The sequence below is a fragment of the Coenobita brevimanus genome, chromosome 75 (assembly GCF_032717465.1).
Source record: "Coenobita brevimanus isolate Jiangsu-jjx chromosome 75, ASM3271746v2, whole genome shotgun sequence".
NCBI lineage: Eukaryota > Metazoa > Arthropoda > Malacostraca > Decapoda > Coenobitidae > Coenobita > Coenobita brevimanus.
Window position 1 is genome coordinate 14,746,387 of NC_137028.1, and position 9,862 is coordinate 14,756,248.

Below are 9,862 nucleotides of genomic sequence, written 5' to 3' on the forward strand. Positions count from 1 at the left end.
GTAAACTTCTTGGGTGTGAATCCAGATTGCTCAGACCTCTGAAACTTCAGCAGTTGGCGTCGGATTCGGACCAAAAGCACGACAGTAAAAACCTTGCCTGGTACACTGAGCACAGTAACACTTCGGTATGTGTTGCTGTTCCTTTCTCTTTCCAGACAGGGATAATCAAACCCTTATTCAGTCAAAAGGAATGACACTAGTCCATCAAATTGCCTCCCTGACTGCATAGTAACCCAGGAGAACGACTTCACCCCCAACCTTGATCAGTTCCGTGGGGATGTCACAAACACCAGTCGCCCGACCACTGTTCAGCCTAGTCATTGCCTTTCCAGATTTCGTCTAGAGAAGGCAAAGCATCGTCGACTGGATATCAGCCAATGGTTGTACATAAGCAAACAGAAGCTCTCCACTGGGAGCTGTGCTGTGTTCAGCTCTTTAAAGTACTCAGTCCAACGAGCCATATATTCATCCGCCTCTGATACGAGAAGTTCATCTTCTGTTCTGTTTGAACACAATTAATCCAGAAGGCGGGCTTAGAGGAGGGTTTCTTCAGAGCTCGATAAGCAGATCAGTCAGTTGCATGAAGGCAACCTTCAGCCTCCTCGGCGATTCCCTGATATGTCACTCCTTGTCCCCTCTCAGCAGAATTCTTGCTCACCAAGACGAAGTCTGTACTCCAATCAGTTTTGCAGCATGACTTTCTTTAGTTGTAGTTAATGCCCCTGACGAGACCTACTCGCTCCTAACCTCAGTGAATATCCAACATGTTCAGCAATTACTGACAAAGTAACATGCTTAACCCGTATCAGGAACAGCTCAGTCGATGCTCCTGACAACTTCAGTTCAAAGTTTCCCACCACAATCGAGAAAACATGTGTTACCATCTCGTAGCAGGAGCCCCCTTTCGTCACACCGCCATCCAGCAGTGTCCAGTATCACCCTGACACCCGCCATGGAGGTTGATGACACGTCGCCCTCATCTGACGATGTCGTCTGATAACATTTTACCTACTCAAATTCACAGACTTAATCATGTTTCTACATCCAGACGCAGGCTGGTATTTGTTATTCTCCAGTGCCTAGCATGTACATCTGTCAGTGCCATGATACAAAACGTAAAGAAAAAGGTCTCTCTCTCTCTCTCTCTTTGTCACTTGTTTTTCACACTGGGTGGCACCTGGGGTGGCTAATTGCGCACTCCACAGGTTAAAGCTATCCCGCCAGTCAACAGGGTCCTCAACAGCACAGAGCACCTCATATCGATTGGACACTGCCACTTCATACTCATGATTGCACTTCTCATTCCTGAGTTTCTCAAGATGGAGCTATTTTACATGGCATCTTGGAGTTATTTCAGTTTTGATCTTCAGCATCAAAGTAGCAGCAAGCAGTTAGTGATCTGCACTCCTGAAAACCCTACAGTTCTGAAGAATCTTCCATTTAGTACTTACAAGGATATAATGAATCTCCTAAGTAGCCTCTCCCAAACTGGGATACGAAGTCTAGCAATGATGATCAGGCCACTGAAACCAGGATGCTGCAGTTCTCATCTTACGAGATTATAGGACATCCAGAAGGAAAGAACTGTTGATTATTTCTTAATCCAGAACCATGGGGGCCTAAAGATTCCTCAAAGACTTAATTGTCAGTGCCTGTAATTGTACGTAAGTCACCCTTGCAGAGCGGTGTTCGACAACTGAGTCATGTTTGGTGTAGAACACCTCTTTCTCTTTCTCTTCGAGTCCAATCATTCACCTCAGGTGAAACACACTGTAATCTGTAATAAGAAGGATGAAGGTTGAAATGTCCTTCAGCCTTATTACATACATAAACTGCAGAAACCCTGTCGACAGAAGAGACAATGCAAGTAAAAATTGCGACAGCAACACCCCTAAGATTAGCACCTTTGTCACAACCAGACCAGTAGCATCTGTAACCATCCCTGCTGATCCAGCCAAGACCAGGTCGCCTCACCTCAAAAAATGCAGCTAGCCCAACTCCCGTCGCCCCAGGACTCGTGGCGACAAAGGCAGTAGGTCGTGCTCCGAGAGGTTTAGAAGTTTCAAGCACCGACCCGAAGGATAGCCTTGCTGGTAATTCAACGGACTCGTGTGTCCTGTGCACCACCTGGACGCCCATTCAAACAGGATGGGGCTGGGAAACCCATCACCTACATCCAGATGCCAAGTTCCCGAAAGTTTTGCCCAACAGTCTTCATAAATGTTGCGCGCCTGACAGAACCCACGACTGTGCTGGGAGACGAGCCCTGCCCGGCCAGCACGTAAGGAGGGGTTCTCGGAAAAAGCAAACAAAATAAAAAGTGTAACACCAAGCGCCAAACCAAACCAACCCATTTGAAACTAGGCCAAACCAGACCAAGCCAGCCAGGCCACACCAAACCAAATCAAGCCACACCAAAGCCACCAAACTAAACCCTTCCAAACCAATCCAAACCAAGCCACAGCACGTCACAGACACGCTATCTCATCACTAGTGTCACAGCCTTTGATGCTGTTTGGAGTGAGGGCTGAAGGGCGCCAAGGTTGGAAACTCTGAGGAATCGTATAATTATCAGTTGTGTTTGGTTTGGCTGGTTAAATACACGTGTGTGTGTGTGTGTGTGTGTGTGTGTGTGTGTGTGTGTGTGTGTGTGTGTGTGTGTTGGGGGTAAGGAGCAGGTTGGTGATGCGACTCTGAGAGGATGAAAGGAAAGCATAGATGGAGAGAGATGAACCAGGCTAAGGAAGGCAAATCGAAATAGGGAGGTGGTACCAGGTAAGAGGGTGAGGAAGGGAGGGAGGAAAGTGAGAGTGAGGGAGAAAAGTGAGAGTGAGGGGAAAAACAGTGAATTAGAGAAGAGAATGAAGGTGAGGGAGAAGAACAGGTGATGGAAGAAAATGAGTGGGGAAGGTGAGTGAATAAAAGGAGAAAGTGAGAGTGAGAGAAAAGAATGAGTATGAGAAATAAGCAACAGTGAAGGAAGAAAGTGAGTTAGGGAAAAAGTAAGGGATGAAAGTGAGAGTTAATGAAAGGCAAGAGTGAGGGAAGAGAGTGAGTGAGGAAAAAGAGTCAGTCACGAAAGAAAGAGTGAAAAAAGAGAGTGAAGAAAAAATCTGAGAGTGAGTGAGAGAAAAATGTGAGAGGGTTAAAGAAGAGAGTGAGAGGGTGAGGAAGAGAATGAGAGAGTTGGTGAGGGAGGGGCGCGAGTAAAGAAGAAAGTGAGAAAGTGAAGGGACAATGAGAGTGAGAGAATGAAAGTGAGAGAAGGAGAGAGGCTGGAAGGGAGAGCGGAAAGGATGAAAGAAGAAAGTAAAGTGAGGGGATAAGGTGAGAGTGGGGAAGAACTGAGAGTGAGAAAAGTGAGATTAGGAGTAAATAAGTGAGAATAGAAGTAAATAAAGTGAGAGTAAGAGATGAAAGAGGGAGTTACAGGGCGAGAGAGCGATGGAAGACAGTGCATGAGAGAATGAAGGAAGAAAATAAGAGTGTGGAAAGAAAGTGAGACAGTGAGGAAAGAAAATGACAGCATGAGAGGGTGGAGGAGAGTGAGACAGCGAAGGAAGAAATTAAAGTGAGGTAGGGAAGTGAGAATGAAAGAAGAAAGTGAGTGAGTGAGAGAAGAAACTAGGACTGAGAGTGAGGGACGAAGGTGAAAGTGAGGGAGTGGAGGAAGAAAGTGAGTGAAAACGTGAGTGAGGAAAAAAAGTAAGAGGCAGTGTGACAATGAGGGAAGTAAATGAAGGGAAAAAAGTGAAAAAGTGAGAGAATGATGGGGAAAAGTGAGAGAATGATGGAGGGAGGAAAGAAGAAAAAGTTAGAGTGGCGTAAGAAAGTGAGAGTGAGGAAAGAAAGCAAGCGAGTGAAAGAAGAAAGTGAGAGTGAGAAAGTGAGTGAGTGAAGGAAGTGAGGGTGAGAAAGTGAGTAAAGGAAGTGAGATGAGGAAGTGGGTGGATAAGGAAAATGAGAGTAAGAGTGAGAAAAGAATGTGAGAGTGAAGGAAGAAAGCGAGGAAGTGGGGGAGTGAAGAAAGGAATCGAGGGATTGACAGAGTAAGAGAAAAAAGCAGAACTGAAATTAAAATGTGAGAAAGAGAGAAAGGCAGAGTAAACGAAGCAATGGGAAAAGGAAACTGAAAAGAATAAATAGAATTGGTGGTGAAAACGAGAGAGAGAGAGAGAGAGAGAGAGAGAGAGAGAGAGAGAGAGAGAGAGAGAGAGAGAGAGGGAGAGATGAAATAAAGACAAAGATGAAAGAAATATTGTAAACGAAGCCCTAAGAAATGTGAAGGAAAAAGAAAAAAGGAGAATGAAAAAGGAATGAAAGATTACGGATAAAAGGAGAAGATTATTGAGGAGGGGAGAATAATTATGAAGAAGCCAGACGATGTGAACTGAAAAATGAGAGAGAGAGAGAGAGAGAGAGAGAGAGAGAGAGAGAGAGAGAGAGAGAGAAACGCAGTAATGGAGGAGGGAGGGGCAACACAAGGACCCACTTGAGATCTCTAACCTCTGATGGAAGTCCCAATTTTTATCAGCCTCTTCTTCTTCCTCTTCCTCTTCTTCTTCTTCTTTTCTTTTTTTCTTCTTCTTTCCTCTCTTTTACTGCTTGATTATGTCTCCTTCGACTTTTCCTATTTTCTTCATTTATTGTCTCACTTTTACATTTACGACTTATCAGTTCCTCGTATCATTCCTCTTCCTCCCTTTATCATCGTCCTCTTCACCGCCCTGTCTCACTTTTCATCGCGCTCCCTGTTTGATCCACTTCTTTTCGTACTGCCTTAAGTCTTTTTCTCTCTCGTCCAAGGAGGTGGTTGCAGGTTTTTAGTCTCCGTGTCCTTGTTCCCTAAGATGTTCCACCATTTTCCTTCCCAGACACCAACACTTAAGCTCAGCCCTGCTCTATTTCTCAGGCTGTAACTTTTTTCTTCAGGAGTTCACAGTTTCTTTCAGGAGGTCATTATTACTCTTTTAAGGGGTAACTTTCTTTTCAGGTTATTATTTCTTCCTTGTGCTATTGTTTTTTTTTTTATTGTTACTTTTCACATCCCTTAGCTTTATCTACTTCCTTGGAGAGTATCGTCAGACGTTCGATGTTACTCTTTCTTGAGATAAAACAGTTTCCCTACAAAGCCACTGTTATTCTCTTAAATCTGTAACAACGTCTTCGGGTTGTTGTTACTCTCATGAACTCTAAATCTTTCTGCGGGCTGCTGTATCCTCTTTCTTGAGCTGGCAAAACCTCTTCAGTAGCACCACTATATACGGTACTGTCGTTATTACTAGTACTTTTCCAACAGTTAATTCAAATTGTCCCCGTTTACATCATTGCACATGCTAGCGCCTTCTACTGACGATAAATTGCAACCGCTGGCAAAGTTATCCGAGGGGTGTATTTCTTCGTACTGTACCGTACTATTATTTTCTCCTGCCACTCTTACCGCCAGTTGCTTCAAATCTTTCACCTTTACGTACAGTCACACAGAATTTTCTCCTGTTGATGTTAAATTGTTCCTGCCAGAATATGTATCTTCAGGAGTACCGTTGTTTTATCCTGTCACTCCTACTTCCAGCTCTCCTCAGACGGGTGCTTAAGACCCGCTTCTATAGGTAAGCTCTTTCTTCAACTGTATTTCTTCAGTAATACCGTTGTTTTCTACTGTAACTCACACTGGCAGCTCTTTTCAAACAGGTGTGTCATATTTACTCTTTCTTCAGGTATCGTTCTTCAGGAGTACCAAAATTTTCTACTGCTAGTGTTACCTTCACTCTCAGCCATCTCACATCCGCCAGTGTTTCCTGTTATCTCCCTCTTTTATATAATATCTTCCACTTTTATTATCTGTCTTTCACGTGTTGATAGTAAGGTCTCAAATTATAATCATTCATTCAAGAGTCCCACCACTTCCTTCTGTTGCCACATCATCTCAAAGTCACTTTCGGGTCTTCCACTTTCTTTTTCTTTTCAGACTTTTAAATAGTCCACTTCCTCACAGTAATCATTCCATTTCCTCCTTTATGATGTTTCCTTTTTCCCTCAGATCTTCCACTACTACTCCTGATCCTCACCTTTTCGTATTCAAAGTTACAGCATGTTCAAATCTCCACTTTTATTCACTGTCTTTCACCTTCTCCTATTCAGATCTTCAAGTATTTCATCTTCCCCTGTTCATAGCTTCAAATATTCCACATTTCTTTTGTTCAAATCCTCAAATAATAGCCATTTCTCTAGACCAAGTCTCCCTTGATGACTTCCAATCTCGCGAATTCTTTCACTAACACTGCCTCTCTCACCACTTTCTGCTAGACAGCTACTTGCTTTCAGATCTGCAAATATTTACGGTTCTTTTGTTCAAATCACCAACACATTTCATACCCTTGTCCAAATCCTCAAATAATTCACCTAATCTACTTCAAATCCCTGAGTATTTCAGTCTTGTTTAGTTCTGGTCTCTCGTTCAAATCATCATCTCGGGTTCCCTAGTAGTCGGGCTTCTGCCACTGCAAATCTTCCACTGTCACCTTCACTCCTCCACCAAGCACTACTACTACGTGTCCCAGCACAGATGGCGCTGAGGACTGCTTAATGTCAGCCACAAAAGGTCATCCACATGCCGCTGCCTTCATCACGTACACCAGTATATGGGTCACTGGTGTCAGTCTGGATGAGGCTACAACACTTTGGGCAGCTTCTGAGGGGTTTCGCTGGACAATTGCATCCTTGCCTCCTGTAGCGCGATGGGGCCTCTGTTTATTCTTTGCTAGTGCAGACGAGTTTATATAGCTTAAGGGGGACTTCGCGCTATAAAAAGGATAGAGACAGTGGTGCTGTGATGTGTCTTTAAATTTTACTGTAGCTACCACAGGACGATTTCATTCAGCTTCATGCAGGGATTAGGAACAATCTCCATGAACCTTTTCGCCGTGATGGTGCCTTGGTTCTTCCTACCCCCGAACGTCTATTTACAGCTTAGGGGAGACCTCTCGTTGTGACTCCCATGACGTCTTTCTTCGTATATTCCAGCTACTCTTGGACGATTTATTTAGCTTACTAGAAATTCAGACAATCTCCCTCAACTCCTACCGTACAATGACGTCTCTCTTATTTTATTATCTCTACCCCCACAGGATTAGATTCAGCACAGGGGCAGAACTCTGTCAATGAAGGTTTTAAAAACAATAACGTACTTACTTTATAATTCTTGCCACCGTCAGACGATTTTATTCAGCTCCGGGCGGTACCAGGCAGTCCCCATTAACCCCTTCAGTAGGACGACATCTCTCTTATTTTTATTCTCGCCTCCGCCACAAGTTTATACGCAGCTTGTGGGCACAACTCTTGCCATGACGGGGTTAAAACTTTCTCCGGGAAACTTTTCGCACGCCTGCCACTCCTTCTTCCTCTGTGCCGTCCGGTCCAATCTTATCCTCTGATGGTTGTCTTGAACTTAGTTTTGTAAACGGGGAGTCTGGAGTTGTTTCAGGAAAATTTTATGATAAGTTACTCATTTATCAATAAGTGTTCGTATGTTAGTCTGGCTTAGCAGCTCCCCACTTAACTATGTGTCACATAAAGTTGTGCAAATGATATAATAAGTCCTTTTAAGTGATTATGTTAACATTTTTTCTCTCTGATAAAGTTTCAGTATTATTTATGTCGCGTGTCACCTCACTTTTATCTCACATTAAGTTCCACAAAAGATGTGGTTATTTCATATAAATAATATTGTTTGAAATATGAGTCACTAAACAAGTTAAGGAACTAGTTTTGTTAAGATGCACCTCACTTGCACTTCACATAAAGTTGCACTAGTTACGTAAGCGGTTCCTGTAAGTAATTCTATGTAGCCTTCTGGGTAGATTTAGCAAGTGGTCAAATCTTTCTCTTGTTGGCCAGTTGGTGGGACCCGGGATGTGGCCAAGTTATAGGACTGGTCAAGCTTTTCTCAAATTGTCCACGAATGCTCTAGATGGTCAGATGACAAGACAACTGGCCAGGTGATGACCAAAGATGTAGCCATGCCTTCCTCGACGTGGCCATTGGTAAGAGCCTGACGTAACCAAGTGAGGGACTGGGGCGCGTTACCTGACCGAAAGAGAAAGGGAAAGAGAGAGTGAGCGAGTGAGTGAGCGTGGCGTGCGAGAGAGAGCGTGAGAGTGAGAGCCACCACGTGTTGACACTACCACAGTCGCTGCCACACTAACCTGCCGCCCCCCACCACACCACCACATTGACCTCACACCTCTTGGCCCCTGACACCCTCTAACCCGATGCCCTGCCACGCCTCACAGCCACACTGACTTCACATCTCTACTACCACATCACATCAAACCATCACACTGCTGCCACCTGCTTTAACTCCACACCACACCACCACATCACACCCTCTGACTCTCCTGCCGCACCACACCACACCAGCACACTCCTGCCGCACCACACCACACCACACCACACCACCACACTCCTGCCAATCCCTGTCACCCCTATCACACAACTGCACACCACCACACTGACATTACACCACCCTGCCAACCCTACCCTCCTATCCCACCGCAGTGACTTGACACTTCCCCTACCCTGCCAAGCCATACCATACCTGACCTCACAGCCTCTGCCACCTACTGCCCTGCCACACCACCACGCTGATCTTCCACCTTTGGCTCTTCCTGCTGCATCACATCACCACCACAATGGTCACACATCCTTCTCCCCCGAACCATCCCCATTCCTTCCACGTCACACGACTGACCTCACACCTCACTACCCCTGCCACACCACACAGCAACCTCACACTGACATCACAAGCCGCCCGCTGACCATCCCCTTCCCTGCTACCCTCTGCCACGCCACGCTACAACACCACAATAACCTCGGATCCTTCATTGCCACACTATGCCCCATCACCCCCTTCCACACCATGACACGCCGCCACACTGATCTCACACCCTCCCTGCCACCCCCTGCCACATCATACCACACAACCACACTGATCTCATACTCCCTACCATACCCCTGCCACATCACATAGACCAAACATCCCTTTGCCACCCCCTGTCACTACACTAACCTCACTCCCTTGCTCACCCTGCCATCTTACTCCTTGTAACACCACTTCACTGGCTCCACTTCCTCCCTACTATCCTCCCCCTACCAAACCCCCTCCTACCACCCCCACTATTACGTACTCCAGTGCCACACAACCACAATGACTCCCCCACCATTCCTACCACTTTATTCCTTGCCACACCACGTCCTGATGCGCCCACCATCCTACCACCTCATCATTAGGGCTGAGTATGACCCTGTTCTGCAACCGGCTTCTACGGATCAGATGAGATACCTTCCAATATAAACAACTCGGATCATTAATATATTCGTAAATTGAGGTAATACAAAACCAGACGTTTCATTTATTATTTTTTTTTATTTGGACAGAAAGAACTTGATTGCTTTTTATGCCGCAAAAACTCGCTCCCTCAATCCCCCTAATCGTCACTAAATTTTCCACCTAACTATTCCCCTACCGGAAAAAACATGCATCTCAGTTCTTCAGTATTTCTCAGTATCTATCCATGCCATTTTCCTCGTGATCTTCCTTTGAAAGATCACGTTACTTCTCATACGAAATCATATTCTCAGAGTTTAGGTGCACTGACCCCCCCCACCCACCGGCTCTCTCTCTCTCTCTCTCTCTCTCTCTCTCTCTCTCTCTCACACACACACACACACACACACACACACACACACACACACACACACACACACACACACACACACACACACACACACACACACACACACCGCCCATCCATCCTTATCCCTACCCCTACTCTTCACCTACTTCACCCTCCGTCCATCCCTC

The 9,862-nt window shown here is 45.3% G+C and overlaps 1 protein-coding gene across 3 annotated transcripts in view; it reads right to left on the minus strand.

The window, feature by feature from the left end:
• LOC145408045 (glycine receptor subunit alpha-4-like) overlaps positions 1–7,480 on the minus strand; it is a 346,130-nt gene extending 338,650 nt beyond the window's left edge. For 2 of the 3 annotated variants that reach the window (XM_080278844.1, XM_080278842.1), the window contains exon 1: positions 4,507–4,571. The gene's annotated coding sequence lies outside the window, so the exon portion shown is untranslated. Of the gene's footprint in view, positions 1–4,506; positions 4,572–7,191 lie in introns of those variants that run through there. The other variant, XM_080278843.1, reaches the window with a different exon arrangement.
• Positions 7,481–9,862: the final 2,382 nt, after the last annotated feature.